Source organism: Rhinolophus ferrumequinum, chromosome 8 (genome assembly GCF_004115265.2).
Source record: "Rhinolophus ferrumequinum isolate MPI-CBG mRhiFer1 chromosome 8, mRhiFer1_v1.p, whole genome shotgun sequence".
In the NCBI taxonomy this organism is placed as follows: domain Eukaryota; kingdom Metazoa; phylum Chordata; class Mammalia; order Chiroptera; family Rhinolophidae; genus Rhinolophus; species Rhinolophus ferrumequinum.
The window spans coordinates 91,631,168-91,646,960 of NC_046291.1; the positions used below are offsets into that span (position 1 = coordinate 91,631,168).

General features: G+C 52.1%; 1 protein-coding gene across 1 annotated transcript in view; it reads left to right on the plus strand.

Annotated features, from left to right (window-relative positions):
* Positions 1-848: 848 nt before the first annotated feature.
* GLI2 (GLI family zinc finger 2) overlaps positions 849-15,793 on the plus strand; it is a 240,997-nt gene continuing 226,052 nt past the window's right edge. Inside the window, exon 1 of the mRNA XM_033112890.1 lies at positions 849-1,247. The gene's annotated coding sequence lies outside the window, so the exon portion shown is untranslated. The remainder of the gene's footprint in view (positions 1,248-15,793) is intronic.

Consider the following 15,793-nt stretch of genomic DNA (forward strand, 5'->3'; position numbering starts at 1 on the left):
GGACACTTTGGCCAGCTGTCCCCATGCTTCTCCAAGCCAGGCAGCTCAGATGTCGGCTGTGGTGCGGCTTGGGGACCCAGGGCTTGTCACCTAGTTTGCTTAAGCAATTTCTTTCACACACACCCCCATACACACTTTGGCCTGAAAATTCAGTGGAGCTTTTTCTTCCTTCTTCCTCTGTTGTTATTGGGTTCTGATTACTTCCATCTGGCCGCCGCAGCTCGAGCGGAGACTCTAAAAACAAAACAAAACAAAAACCCTCCCTGCAAAACACACATGCACCAACCCTCGAAGGCTCCTACGCTTCTCGCCAACCTGCGCTCAGAAGGCGACTCGCTCCTGCTGCGGCGGGGGGCGCCACCAGGACCCCCGGCACCTGCGCGCGCTGCTGGCTGGACAGGGTGCTCGCAGAGCCAGGGCCCCTCCCTTTCGCTCTGTCCCCGGCTTCCGCCCTGGCGCCGGGAGAAGCGGGCGCACTGGGAGCAGCGACCCGGACATCTCCCGGCGGAGGGGAAGAGGGAGGTGGGGAGGGCGGGTGATTTCAAGAGATTGAAAACAGAGCAGTTCCTGCGCCTCAGCTCCGGAGCTCATCTGACTTGAGTTAGCGACCCACCCACCCACCCCGGCGCCTAAAAAAAGTGTTGGAGACTGGCGCGTTCTTGCGTTCTCCGCTCGAACTTTCCTTGTTGGTGTGCTTTCTCTCTTCGGGGCTGGGGAGGAGCGTCCTCGGCCGCCCCCTCCCCTCCCGGTCCCTCGGGTCCCCCGGGGCGGGTGCGCGGCGCCCGGTGTGCGGCAGCCGTGCGCGCGGGGGCGCTGCGCCGTCCCGGCGGCGCGGGGATTGCGGGAGTGCCGGAGCTCGCCAGCCGAGGCAGCACGGCTCCGCGGACTTTTTTTCAAACTCTCATCAATGAGACTTCGAGGAGGAGCGGGAGGCGGCGGCGGCGGACGCGGAGGCAGGCGAGGAAGAGCCGGGGCATCCGGAGGAGCTGGAAGAAGGAGCGCGGGCCGCACGGCGCGCCGGAGCCTCGGGGAGCTGCCCGCCTGCCGGCGATAGGGGCGACCGGGCCCCAGCCCGCCTCTCGGTCCCCTCCCCTGCTTGGCCGGCCCCGCCCCGGCCGGACTGAGCCCCGGCACACTGCAGCCCGCGGCGGGTCGCCGCGCCAGCCAAGTTGGGATGGGGGCTCGCAGCCTCCGCCCGGCGCCCGAGAGGCCACCTGCGTGCTAGAGGCAAACTTTTGTCTCCCTCGGTAAAGTTGCATTGGCCTTCTTTTGCTTGCTTTTCGTTGAGAAGTGCCTACTACCCCGGCCGAGACTGGGCCGGCTGGGATGCTGCTCCGTCTCGGAGGGTCCCTCGGCCGGGTACCCGCGCCAGGGCGCGGGGATGGGGACACCGGACTTAGGCTTAGGGGCTAGTGAGGCAGCCCGGCTTCGAGCTTTGGCCGAAGCGGGCGGGGACATATGGGGGTGTGTGTATCTGGGAGTTAGGAACTCGTGGCCGGGGAGAGATTTTGCATTCCTCCTCCTACCTGGGGGAAAGAGCCTCTCTTCGCCGGGTGCACAGCTGGGCCGGCCCCCGCCTGGTCTCCACCGCACCCGAGCGAGGGGCTGTTTCTGCGGGAGGTGGCCCCGGAGGCTGGGATGCTGCGGAACTCCGGGAGGTGGGCAGTGGGAGTGTGCCTTAGGGGAGTGTGCTGTGTGTGGAGGGTCTGAGCCAGGCACTTGTGAACTTCTGACTGCACTTCGCGCGACGCGTCCCGGAGTCCTGCCTTTCTTTCTTCCTCGCTCCTTCCTCCCCCTCATCAGGCGCTGTCGTCCCCCTCCCCCTCGGTCAGGCGCTCCTCTTCGGCCCCCCTCCTCGCTTTTCTCCTCCTCCTCCTCGTCCCCGTGCTCTCCGCCCCGAGATCCGCTTGACTTTCCTAAGGGATCCGCCTGTAATCCCTGGCCCGGTCCTCCGGACCCCCACCCTCACTTTCATCCCCGCCCCCACTCATCATTTCCCCCCGCACCCCCCCACGCCAATCTCTCAACAAGTATATTTGCTAAGGAATTTGAAAAATCCACTACTGCAACTTGATCTGTGTGTGATGGATGGGGAGAGGCGCGGAGAGAGTTGGGCGCCAATCCTATTAAGGGTTTAGGGAAGGGAGCGTTTTCCCCGGACGGGGGCGGGGGGTGTGTGTAGGGAGGGAAGGAGGAAGGAGCGTGTGCTTGTGTGTGAGTGAGAGCGCGCCCACCGCATTGGGGAGCTGGAAGTTCACCCAACTCGGCGGCTTTTCAGCCCGGCAGGAATTGCTGTCATTTCCTAGGAAACCCGACTTTTACAGCTCGAGGAGCTGGGGATGGAGCAGCGCGCTTCACCCCTGTGACCTGCGGCAGAGGCGCACGCGGGCCTTGGCAACCCCTCCCCCCCAGGGTGCTTCCCTCCACTCCTTTCTCTTTTGTATGGTTTTTATGTGGCTTTCAGAGTTGAACCCGGCTGTAACAGTAGATCTTTCCCTAGCGTCTGGTGCCGGCCCTGGCGGGGCTTATGCGCTCTCGCCGGGACAGCGCGCTGGGTGCACGGCCTCTGGCGCGGGCTTTGCAGCCCGGTGGCCACCGCCGAGTCCTGGGCCTCCGCCCGCCGCCTTCGCTGGGCGTGTGAAGGTTTAATCCCGACAGCTCCAGATAAAGGGAGCAGTTGTAAAACGCTCATATGCTGTTTGCAGACGAGGCTCTGGGGGATGTTGGAGAATTTGAAAGTAAACGTTTCCCTCGCAAGCGGCATAAAATAGTGTTTAAACAAATATTGTATTGGCATGCTCAGGGGGCTCGGTGCCAAAAAGTAAAGTAAATAAACTGTGAAATCCAAAATATACAGCGGTGGAAAGCGGAGGAATAGGCGGGCTCGTCACAAGTCCCCTGATGAGACCTGTTTGTTCTAGCCACCTTTCCTACAAGGCCCCTCCCTGCCCATTTCCTTACCTTGGCTGGGAGTTCTCTCCTCTCTTCCTGGTGTCGGGGGCTGGCCTCCTGGGTTTGGGAGCGGCCTTGCAGTTGTTTATTAGGGAGGAAATTCATTGTGTGGCTACCTGGGCTGGTCTCCGAGGGGAGGGGAAGGCACCTTGGCTATGCCTGGCTGCTTTGAGTTGATGCTCTCTAGGCTTTTCCCAGCTTCTGGTCTGCCCTGGGGCAGTAATTCTAGACTGCATAATCTAGACCTGGCAGATGCATCCCCTCCAGGGCCTCCCGCCTTCTTGGGCCTCTGACCTCCCGTCTTGCTCCTTTTCCTTCGTTTTGTCTTGCTTTCGTTTTCCTAGACTTGCAGCTTCTCCCTCCCACGGCTGAGGGTTAACAGGAAATTTTGGAAATGTTCGCTCCCAGATTTAAATAAATTCCACTCCAACAGAGACATAGGGAAAGTTGTCAGTTATCCCAGAGTTTCAAAGTTAGTTATATTTTGTAATATTTAGGGTGTTGTTTTTTTTCCAAATTTCTCTTATGCTTTGAGACATATGCTACTTTCGTGAGGTTATTTAGTGATTCTGGGGGCATGTAAACCAATGCAGGAAGATCCCATTAGAGGTGAGGAACCCGCTGCCTGGCAGATGGTCCTCAGGTAAACCAACTTTCCCATGATCTGGCATCTCAGTGACAGACTGGTCAGTGCAGTCTATTTGCAGTCATTGGGTGCGAATGAGAAGGAGTGGGAGAGAAACGCTCTCAAACCAGGGCCCGGCTAGCTGAGGAATAAGGTAGGACAGTTCGAGTCGTTTTTATCCTCTGTGGGAAATTGTTTTGAGGGGAATTTGCACATGGGTCAGACTCCTCCGCCAGAGCCTTCCAGGCTCCTCCCACACTCACTTCGATCCTGGCGGTGGCCTTGGAGGGAACTCTTGCCTTGGCCCACCTTGAAGTGTGTGTGGTTCTAAGGCCAGGTGGCCTTAGAACGGAGTGCCACTCCAGGTTCTCAGGGATGCTGCAGCCCAGTTGTGGGAGAGCACTGAGATCCTTTGAGTTGCCTGGTCAGAAGAGGGGGCCACAGGGCAGCTGGTCAGCAGCTCATTGCCTGGCTTCAGGGGGCTTGGGGGCTGTGTACTGTAGCTGGCTTGTTTGCACTGCGGACCGAAAAATACACAAATACTTCATGCTTTTTGTACTCCCACAAGTGCCCTGTACACACTGCAGCCCCTACAGCTGGATTAGCAAACCAGGGATTCAGCAGGCCAGCAGACAAAATTGGATATTTGCCTAATAAACACCCTTCTTCCATCAGGGCCTGGGGTGGGGGGAGTGGTGACATGGGGGGCTTCACCTCACAGATGCTAGCAATTCCCTTTAAATAGGACGTGGAGGTGTCCTGTGCACTTTGAAAGCATGTGTGACCCCTACATACGCGGCTGGGTTTTTAAAGCTCAAAATCCAAGTACTGCATCCTTTTGTATTCTAGGGGTAGGACAGCTTGTCTTTTCCTGGCAAAAGTGTGTGTTCAGCAGGCCTTCCTTTCATCTGAGTGATGCTCCTGACGCCAGCCTGAGGGAGGTGGAGCAAACCAGCCCTGCTTCTTCAGGTTGGGGGTGGTTTCTACCTGGGCCAAGGCCTGGTTCCTGGTGCAGGAGGACAGCTAGGCCAGGTGGACCTCGGGTGGACAGCTGCAGCTGTTCCCGCTGGGCCAGGGCCCTTTGAAAAGGAACACTGGGGAAGCAGTTCCCCTTTCTTCTTTTCAGTAAGTGTGAGAGACACGGACAAATGAAACACATGAAGAATGCCAAAGAGAGAAACTGTACTCTGATTCCAGAAAATTCAGAGAGGCCAAATAGGTGATTGTCCCAGCACACAGAATACGAAATAATTTCAGTGAACAAGGCTCACAGCTTCTAAACACCTCGGGAGGAAAGCTGCTCTGTGACTGTTTTCCTCAGGCTTGTTTAAAAGACGACTGGGGAAGGGTCAGTGGACATTGGTGTTTGGTAGTGGCCTTTGGTAAAGAGTAATAGCTTTGTGGTTTTCAAATAAACGAGTGACTTCAAATTCAATATTACTCATTTTCTCTAAAACGGTTTGCTGTGGAATATAAAGGACTTAAGAAAACAAATGATTGATCATTGTTTTTAGATTCTGAGGGTGACAAAAACATCCTTACCCTACAAAACTCTGTTTAAAGCCCTGGGAAAATATGCCAATGGTAACATACTTTCTGCATGGTTAATATCTTATTTTCCCTACTTCTTTTATCAACAAAAGCATCCTCAATAATCCTGTGTGTGTTCTGATTCTAGTTTTTTTGTTGTTTTTTTGTTTTTTTATACAAATGGGGGAAAATAGCTCATTTAAGATGTGACTGAAGAGTGCATATTAAACTTTTTTTGAGCTTTTGGTTTAAATTGAATAAGTTAATGTGGTTTTTTTGTGTGTGCATGTGTGTTTAAAAAAAACCCAGGTTGCTGGGAAGAGTGTTTTAACTGTGAGTGCCCGGTTTCATGCATTAGCATAAGAAAAAAGTTGTAGTGCATTTACTATTGTCTTGAATGAAGAGTTTCTGCAAAGGGAAGGGAAGCCGCAAAGGGGTGATGGTCCATTGAGATTCCTCAGCGGCCCCAGCTCGTCATCTGCGCTGAAATCTGTGATCGGATATCACTTTTATCTCACTTTTCCATTCTCTGGCCTTTTTCACACGTTCACTTTTGTCAGGGTTTATTGATTATGTTTTCTTCTCTGCAAATCTGTGGAAAATTTAATGAACCAAAAACAGCAGTGAAATAAAGGGGACTTTTTATTCATTAGCACGGGATTGATTTCCCCCCTTTGGGCTGAGGGCCCCTGGCCTCCTGTGAGCAGGGAAAGAGGGCGGGTGGCCCAGCTACAGGCAGAGGCGGGGCCTCCCCAGACCATTGGCTCCACTGCTGACCAGCATGGGCTCAGCCCAGAGACTCCTGTCCCAACTGAACAGTACAGTTCACCCATGGGGGCTGTTCCCAACCAGCTGCAGACCCCAGGCCTGTTCTGCAGGATCCTGGCTCAGTGGGCTAGGGGTGTGTGTGTGTGTGTGTGTGTGTGTGTGTGTGTAGATGGAATCTTTGCATTCCCCAACCATACAGACCATCTGAGTGCCTGGGCCTTCCCGGGGACACAGTTAAGTACTGCCCTTCCTCCAGCCCCAGCTCTCAAACCTGTAATTAAGCAAAGCCCCTGGTGTGATTACGCTGCTTTGCTGACTCGGCTGGGTTTGGAGCTGCTTCCCTTCATGAAACAGGGTGAACTCTTGCTCCTTCCAGAGGCTTCCTGGGCAGCCTATCAGACAGTTCTACTGTACATCTGTCTGTCTCGCTCCCCGTGCTCTTCCTTCTCCCCTTTCCTCCCTCTTTTGTCTCCTGTCTCTCTCTTCCCCTCCCTTCTTCCCCCTTCCCCACCCCTTCCATCTTCCCTCCCGTCTTTTGTGCCTTAACTGTGCCTTTCCTCTCTCTCCCCCTCCTCTGTCTCCTCTTTCCTTTTGCATCTTTTTATTTCTTTCCCCTTCTCGCTCCCCCTCCCTTTGTTTTGCTCTCTCTGTCTTTTCCTTTCTCTCTGCGCCCCCTTCTTGTCTGGTCTTTCCTTTCTCTCCCACTCTCCTCGTCCCCTCCATCATCTGCCCCGCGGAGGACTGGTCCGGAGGCCTGGGGGAGGGGTGCCCGCCCGTGGGGACCGTGCTCGCGTTCGGGAACGTTCTGTGCCCCGGGTGCTCTCACGCGGCCCGCGCGCCGCATCCCTCCCACCTGCCCACCGGCCCGGTCGGTGGCGCCTGAACAATGGCCACATTGTCCCGACCGCGCACCGGCGGCCTCTGGTGAGTGGCGGCAGGCCGGACCTTGCTCGTGGCGAGTCGGGAAGAGAGCCAGCGGGCCAGATCCAAAGCGGCCTGCGCCAACGCCTTTGTCGTCGGGCCGAGAGCGGGAGCATGGGGCTCGGCGTCCCCACGGGGAGCGGCCCCGCAAGCCTGCGCCACCTGGGAAAGGCGCCTTTTCCAAAAGGTGCCCCTGCCGGCGGACTGCAGCTCACTCCCCTCTCCCTTCTGACTGGCTTGCCCTCCCCCTTCACCGGGGGAAGGGGTTTTGAGTTTAGTTTACAGTTTGCAGAGTGAATTGAGAGCATTTCACCAGGTCCAGGAGAAAGAGTGGCCAGGTTACCAAACTTTTCCTAGCGTCAGAAACTTTTTCTGTAAGGCATCTGCGAGACTGCAGCCAGGAAAGCCTCCTTTTGCCCTGTCCCCACCCCAAAGGCAGGAAAGGAATGGTGGTCTCTCAAAATAGTACACCCTCCCTGCCCCTTCTCCCCCCACCCCCTCGTTGGTCTTGACCTGTAGGGATTGGAGACCTCTTGGCGCTCAGAAAAAGAAAGATCTTTGAATGCTTAGGATGTTAAAAGAGCATCCGTCCGGGGTCCTAGCAGACGCTTAGCAATGCTTCTTTGTGTGGTGGACAATGCAATAAGTCAACCCGACTTTTGAGCCACATTTATAAGGAACTGTAAGGGCCGCTCAAGTACACTTGTGCTAAGTTGAATTGATTGAAATTTAATGGCGGTTAGTGGCGATGAATGGTAATGATTTTCCAGCGTGTCTTTGGCATACTTGACATTAATAACTAGAGAGTGTGTGTATGCGCACCGAGAGCCTGCCACACACGTGAGGCGGCAGCATTATTCATCTTCCCAGGATGCCAGCCCTTCGCCGGCTTCCTCTCCTCAAATCCTTTTCCTTTTCACCATAATTCAGTTGTTCGGATGATTTAAAAAAAAAAAAAAAGAAAGAAAGAAAAGAGGAAAGAGAAAAATCTTTCTCCATTGAACGCGTACATCATGTCAACATAATTTTTGAGCTTACGATTTTTTTTCAATTCCTACATAAATCAGCTTCTAATATACAGAATGTGATGAATTTGTTTTAGCTGCCATCATGAATTAATGTTATGCAAATAGAAGCTTTGCAGGTGAAATGATTTACTTAATAATTTCAACTTCTAATATTTAAACTCATTCATTATGTTGGGAGTTAAAAAAAATAAAAACAAGTCCATATTTTTAAACCTGAGATGGGGAGATTAGTATGCAAGTATTTGCAGTGTAGGCAGATGGTGATGGCTGGAAAACAGCTCTTAATTTGTAGATTCTTTCTTCAGTAATCTACAATTCACCAAGCAATGGCTTAAGCAAGGGCTAGATGTCTTACCAAGATCCGTCCGGGGGAGATCACAGATGCATTTAAATAATTCCAACATGACCATCAAGGTACCAGATCCCATGGGACTGAACTAGCTCCACTTTGGAGACTAAGGAAGGCTTCCCTTTGAACTGGTCTCCAAGGAGGAGTGTGATGGAGCCAGGGGAAGAAGCGTGAAGGGGCTCTGGGTGCCCTGGCTCCATCTTTGTCCTTTGCTAGTTAGGACCACCCTAAAAGCAAGTCATTAGATTTGCCTGTGAAGGTGGCAGTGGTATAGAAAGTTGGGTAGACCCGCCCTCCCCCAACCGTGAGGAAGACTTTCTTATATATATCAATGTTTTCCTTTGGAAAAAGTTGAGGAAGAGAGTAAGAGTGATGGATGAATGCACCATGAAGAGAAATAAGCCTGAACTTCTTGGGGTTACCCTCAGGGAGAGTGAAACCAGTCACTCAAGAGCTGGGTGATGCTGTGCAAGCCGCTTTATCTCTCTGTGGAATGCGGGCTGGCAAATGTGAGCTCTCACATCCTCCAGCTTCAGCGTCTTCCAGCCCTCTTTGAGAATCAGGGTGGGAGGGCTAGAGTCTGGAGTCGGGGGTCTTGTCATTGCCTCTGCTTCTGGAGACGGTATAGTGAGGTGCTCTGAAGGACTATGCCTTGCCTTCCCCTGCCAGTGACTCCCCCAACCAGTTGTAATGCTTCAGCACCTCTGGATGTGGTCACAGGGTGAGCATGGGTGGGAGTGGACTTGGGGACACGGGAGGGAGCGGGGGAAGCACTTGGCCTGTGATGGCCTTTTCAGACTTTCCTGAAGGCTACAGATAAGTTGAACAGACGGCTGACACATAAATATGTCTTGGATCTCTGAAGATAAGGGTAGGGTTTGACTTCTCCAAAAATTGAGGTCATCGCAGTCTGATGACAGGTTGAAGGCACATCACTCATACGTTTCCGCTGACAGAGGTGGCTTGTGATGTGGTGATACATTGTGTGTCCAGGCAGTGACAGCGTATTTAGGGCTGGCCCCCGCTGTCTGCGGAGATCAAGGTGAGGGGATGTCTCTGGCGTTTGTGGGCTGAGGGTATGCATGTGTTGCCTGTTTGTGTAAGGAGGGAAGGAGTCGGACTCAGCAGTTATACAATCAGGAATTTTCAAGTAAGCTGATGGTAGGATGGAACAGGGTAGTAGCGTTCAAATGTAATTCAGATGCCTTTGTCTGTGTATCACGTTACACACATGATGTATAGTATGTTAGGTTACTCTTCCTGTTACGTTTGAATGTGGGATGTGCGATACGTATATTTATGCTAATAAACATAGATATCCGTAAGTCTTTTAACTACCAGATCACTTTATGAACCAGAAGATTTTTTTCTTCTCCTAAGAGGCACTTACTTTACATAAGAGAATGAAAATAGAGAAATAGCATAAGAGAAAGACGTCAGAACGGGAAGGAGTTATAGAGGCGAAGCTGAGAATAAGTCCTTACGCATCCCTTCGTGGGGTTCCTGGGCCTCCTGGTTAAGATTCAGGGGGGAAGCTTGTTAAATACGCAGATTCTCAGGCTCCAACGAGAACCCACTGAATGAGCATTCCTGTGGAGTGGGGCCCTGAGGTCTGCAGTTTATCAAGGATTTTTAGGGTGGGGTGATGCTGATCAGTGGTTTCTTCCTGTGATGTCCCTCAGTTCCTTTGGGACTTTTGCATTAACAGAAGGGTAGCACTCACATCTTTAAAGCTGATGGACAACAACGCAGGATTGCCCTCAGCCTACTGGAAGCATTTCAGGTGCCTGGTCATCTATTGCTGAATGGAGGTTGGGGCAAACATACGGGCTGAGAACTGAGCTGCTTCTGCTCCAGGACATCACAGCTCTTTCCTGGGACAGAGGCCAGGACGGTCAGGTGGCTGGTAGTCATCGGTTTTGCTGTGAAATATTCGCCTTCAAGCCTGGGAGAAACCAGAGAGTCTATGAAATCGGTACCTTACTTTATGTGCCATGAGTTCTACCTGACTGCCCCTCTGGTGGCTTTCTCTTTTCCTGTGTAAGAAACTGCATATGCTGCTATCAGGATGGCTGTCTCCTTGCTTCATGGCCAGAGTGGCCAGGTGTCAGACCCTCTTTAGGTCCAGTTTGGTGTTTCACGGTTTGAGCAGGTCTTTTGGCAGTTTTAACCCACTGAGGTTTGGCTGAAGGTTCCCTGAGAAGGGTAGGAAGCAGGAGCCGGCATGCAGAGGGAGGAGATGGTGTGAGCTGCCATGCCCACCTGCAGGTGCTGTGACGGCCTCAGGCCTCAGAGCTGGAAGGAGCCTGCCGGGAAGGGAAAATGGGCTAGTGGAGTGGGCCTCCCTTTCCTCTGCCCTGCCCAGGTGCCCCGTGAGGTCAGCCTGTGGTTCATGTGCCCTGCAGGCCTGGCTGGCACCCTGCCCCCAGCTCACAGCACCTGCTCCCTGCACCCTGTCCTTGGTGTCAGGAGATTTCAAGAACGTCCTTACTGTGACTCACTATGACTTGAGTGTCCTTCAGAGTGTGAAGGTAAGAAAGAGCCTGGAAGGGAGTCCCTGACGGGCGTGGGCGATTGGAATATCAGGACGAGCATGGCTTCTCTGCGTGGCCCTCACTCCTCCGCTCAGAATGAGTCCTTAGTATTTTAGTATTAAATGTGTGTTTTAGTATTAAATGAGGCTCTGAGAGGGAGTCTAGCATGGCCTCGCCACCTGGGAACGGTGGCCTTTCTTCTCACTGAGGTCCTGCTAGCCTGGGAGACATGGGCTCTTAAGTAACTCTGGCTCTGAGGGTGTGGGCCAGCTTTTGGGGACTTTATGCTTTGTTCTGTCCTGTACTGCAGACTCTTGTTAGCTCTGTGTTAACATTTCAATTGCATGAGGGCAAGAACTTCAAGAGAGCATGAAAGAAGAAACTTTCATATGTTTGAACTTGGGACTTGTGGACTCATCCCATCCACTCCTCTACAGCTGGTGGCTGATCTGAAGGTGCTGTGTTCTTGCCTGCCCACGTTTGCTCAGCTCCTCTGCTCTGTCTATACGCCTGAGGGCAACTTATAAAGCTCGTAAGGGCGTCCTGCCCAGCAGCTCTCTTGGCACTGGGAGCCCCATGGGAGATGGATGAGGGCTGCTGGCATGTTCTCCAGGTTTCTGGTATCAGCACTTGGGTGCTGCATCTTTCCCCAGATCCAGCCGCTCAGTCCCAGGACCCTCAGGCCCCCACTGCCCAGCCCAGCTGTTTTGCGAAGAACCGCCGAGGCCCCATCCTTCAGTGGGGTGCTCCTTCATTGCCATCCACTCTCATCTTCAAGAGGCCCACCTTGAATGGGTGAGTGGCCAGTGGCAGGCAGGAAAGCTGGGGTGGCATCAACCTGATGGCTCCTTCTCAATCTCGCTTGGAAGTCTTGGTTTGCAGGGCTTGAGGGTCCTGACTGACATCCCCGCCTCCCTGTTTTCAATGATTTCAGCAGTGAGAATCCAGTGCCCAGACCACTGCACAGCTGTGGGCATCTACTAGCCATCCTCACAGAGCTGGTTGCCTGAGTGAGCACCCTGTGTCTCCTGCAAGCTACCCGGCCACATGCCCAGGCAGGTATCCAGGGCAGTGTGTGGGCCTGGCTGGGGTCTCACCTGCTCTCCTGTCCAGTCCTGCTCATCCTGTGGGTACCTCAGGTTTCCCCACCAGTGGACCAGGCCCTGCTGGTCCCTCTTTCTTTAGCTTCGGTTTCCTTGGGTTTCATTTTATTTAGGTTTAAACATTCTTTTCTTTGCTTGGCTTGGGACTCTGTGTTCAAGGTCTGGACTGTGGTTTAGCACTTGGTGATTCAACGAAAGCCTTCTCTTCTGATGGGAAAACATTAGAAATAACAACAAAACATTTTCCCTACAAGATCTTAAAACTAAGATATGTTTTTGTTGTTGTTGTTGTTTTTTTACCAAAACTTGTAAAATAGGGAACATCATAAAGAGAGAAATTTTATTAAATTTTCTCCCAGTCTTTTTCTATTGTTTTACATGAAGTAATATTTTTGCTCTATATTTTATTACAAAATTTTACTTACAGTCTTGTAACTCTTGATTCACCTAACATATCATGGACATTTTCCCATGTTATTAATTAATAATTTTTATTTATGTGATTATTGGCTGTGTAATATTCCTTTGTCTGCCTCTATCATATTTTGTTTTGCCTTCCTTACATCATTGGACAATTTAGATTGTTTCTAGTTTGTTTTGGATAGTGCTGGAATAGACATGTTTGTGTGTAAATATTTACCTGAAATTCTGATCATTTCCTTAGAATAAATTCTTAAAAGTGGAATACCTTCCAAAGTGTTTGGACAACTGTTTTTGAGGCCCTCTGTGGGCCTTAGTGGATTTCCAGTAGTATGTCTCTAGCTTTTGAGGAGAGCTGGAAGATGCTAGCTTGAGGTTTTTAGAACAGCTATGTACATATCAGTGTGAATCAGTGATTAAGCACCTTCTGCATGCCCAGAGCTTGCAAGCCACTTGCAGAATATGGCCTCATTTTGCAGATGGATAAGCTGAGTCTCAGAGACATTGGATAATCTGCACGGTTGCCTGGGCAGTGGGAGGCAGAGCCCTGAGCAGAGCAAGATTTGCTGACACCCAAACCAGGGCCCTTTTCTGCAGCTGGCTTCTGGGTGCTGCCCTGGGAGCAGCTGTTCAGCCACATACAAAGGCTACAGCACTGATTCTCAACCAGGGCTGTTTGTTCTCCAAGGGACATTTGGCAATGTCTGGAGACATGTTTGGTTGTCACACCTGTGGGGTTGCTGCTGGCATCTCGTGGGTAGAGGCCAGGGACGGACAGGGCAGCCCCCATGACAAATGCTTATCTAGCCGCTAATGTTACGGATGCTGCAATTGAGAAACCCTGGGTGGAGGCCACCATCAAGCTCACCCTTCTGCCCCAGTGGCACAACAGGACTCTGCCATGGGGATTCCTGTCAAAGCAGTGCCTTTTTCATACCTCATTCTCACACCAGGCTGGCAGTCTTTAACCTTTCCTGTGCTCTGAATTTGAAACAGCGTGGCAGTTGCCATTGAAAGGAATTCCTTGTGCAATCCATCAGTCAATCGGCTAGCACTTACTGGAACATCTGTTATGTGCCCGGCACTTATTAAGCTCTCTGCTGTGGGCACACACCTTGCTAACTTGGCTAACAGCCGGAGGCCTCTGAAATCCCAGCAGGTTTCTCAAATGTTCATCTTCCCCCATTACCCTCATGCCTGGTAGGGAGGCTATTGTAGGAAAGTCATGAGTTGGCCAGCATGACCTCCAAAAGTAGCTCCCTAGGCATGGCATCCAGAAGCGGGAATCGCCCCAAACTGTTGTCTGAGAGAACCTGGATACGTCTGTTTTCCTGGCCCAGGCAGATAAGTTTCCCACGTCACAGTGAATTTTGTACCAGCCTGTTCCTGGCGGCTACTAGTCAGGGATTGCAGGATCCTTGGTCAGAATAATGAAAAGCCCCAGGAAGGCCTCCTCCAGGAGAGGACCGGATCTGGATCTCCAGAAGGAGGACTTTGCCCATGGAGGGGAAGGAAGGGCCACCCAGGCAGAGCAACGTGGGCAAATGATGGGCAGAGTGTGGCATTTCTGGAACTTCCAGGGCTCAGTGTTACTTGGAGGGTGAAGTGTGAGGAGGGTCCTGCCGTCTGCAGAGGGGCCCCTTATGAGATCCCGGGGATGCCGTAAGGGGGTGGCTTTGTGATCCCACGGAAGGCTCTGCCACCTCACTGTCACCCATGGGACATAAACACGCAGCGGGCCCAGGTTCTCACTGGGGCTGGAACGTTGGGATTTGAGGTGCAGCAGAGTGATCATCAGCTTTGCCTTTCCATTCTTCCCCCTCGGGTTTGGGCTGATTCAGTTTCTCAAGTGTTTTTCCCCTGCCAAGTAGGCCAGGCCCAACTGTGAAAAAGGGAATTCCCGGTACGTACCTCTTCGCATCCTGCCAACCCATGCCCACCTGTAGGTAAGTGGTGTGGCATCTGACCCCGAGTATTCCCAACCTGCTCCCTGAAGGTAACTCTCTCTGGGTCACCTCTTGGGCCTGTTGGAGGGCATGGCTGGTGGAAAATGGAAGAGATGTGAACCTGGTTCTCAGAACACTCTACTATGATCCTCAGGAATACCTTCAGTGACCGAAGGGTAGTAGTGGTCATCCATCCATCCATCCATCCATGCATTTATTCATCCATTCATTCATGCATTCACCCTCCATCCATTGACTACCGGGATTTTAAAGGCCTTTGCTGTTGGTCTTTGGCGTATCCTTCCTCTCTTACCTATGAAGCCTGTAACTCAAGAGTCACTTCCTTCATGGAGTCCTTCCTGCCTCAGACCTCGTCCCACTTGCTCATGGGATTTCCCTTGCTAATAACACTCGGTAATACTGTTTTGCCATTGTCTGTTTATTTGTGCTTAGTAAGTATTTGTTATAAGTGAATTCTGGGAAATTTTTCAATGGGAAAAAATGGCATTTCTCTAGTTTCCTTTGCCACCTCTCTGAAGAAATATGAGCGAACCAAGCAATCTCCAGATTGGCCTCCTTCATTTGAGAGAGCAAAAGCAATTGTTTATAAAATGATTAGCAGAGTTGTATTTTCATATAATCTAATCACGTGTTATACTTCATTTGGGCCCCAGACATTATTTCTGTGTACACTATTTTTATACCCACTTTGAGGGGTTTTTAATGGGAGGCAGGATGTTTGGGTGGAAAAAACACTGACAATGCGGTGAGGTAACCAGGGGTCTAACCTGGCTTTGCCTAGAAGCTAATATGCGACCTTGGGCCTGCCCTTGTTCCTCCCTGAGCCTCTCCTACTTTGTTCCTTGTCTGTCAAAGAAGGCAGTTGGAATATGTCCTTGGTAGCACTCTTTAAGCCATGACACTCAGTGCCTGGGATCAGTTTCTTTTTTTAGTGATTACAGGGTTGCATTTCGGTCACGTCCCTGATTTACGTGAGTGAGGAAGCAGCCCTTGACCTTAGCGTTCCCACAGGCAGTGCTTCTGCCGAAACGCTGTTACACTGTCTCAGGTAGAAGGGCCTTAGAGACCATGCATGTTTTAGCATCACTACCACTAGACGTGGGATGTCCACCGAGATAACAGCCCAATGCAGTAGGGGTTATCGGATGCTATGGAGGCTCCTGGCTTTCTTGAAGTTGCCCAAGTTCCCAAAGCTGGAAGAGTCAGGGTCCCAGCTTCCCTCCCCTCCTAGGGTCGGTTCCCCATTCACAGGGGACTCTTCCATACCCTCTGGTGGGAGGGCAGGACACAGCTGCTGCTCAGCAGAGACCCCCTCTGCCTGGGAGGCCCATCGCCCATCGCCGGCAGCCTGGACAGTTGGGAGTGGGGTCCTGCCATCCGTCACAGCCTGCCTCCCCTAACTCCTGCTCCCAGAGGGGATGCACCCACATTCTGTCCCTTATGTGGCACCCAGCTCTGTGAGGGAGGGCAGTGAGCATTTTCCCGGGGCTAGTTTTTCCCCAGGCTAGCCCCCCCCAGCCTCTTTTTTTGGCACATCTAAACCCTACATGTTCTGTGCAACCAGCTTGGCATCTGTTTGGTGCCCTGGCCAGCGCT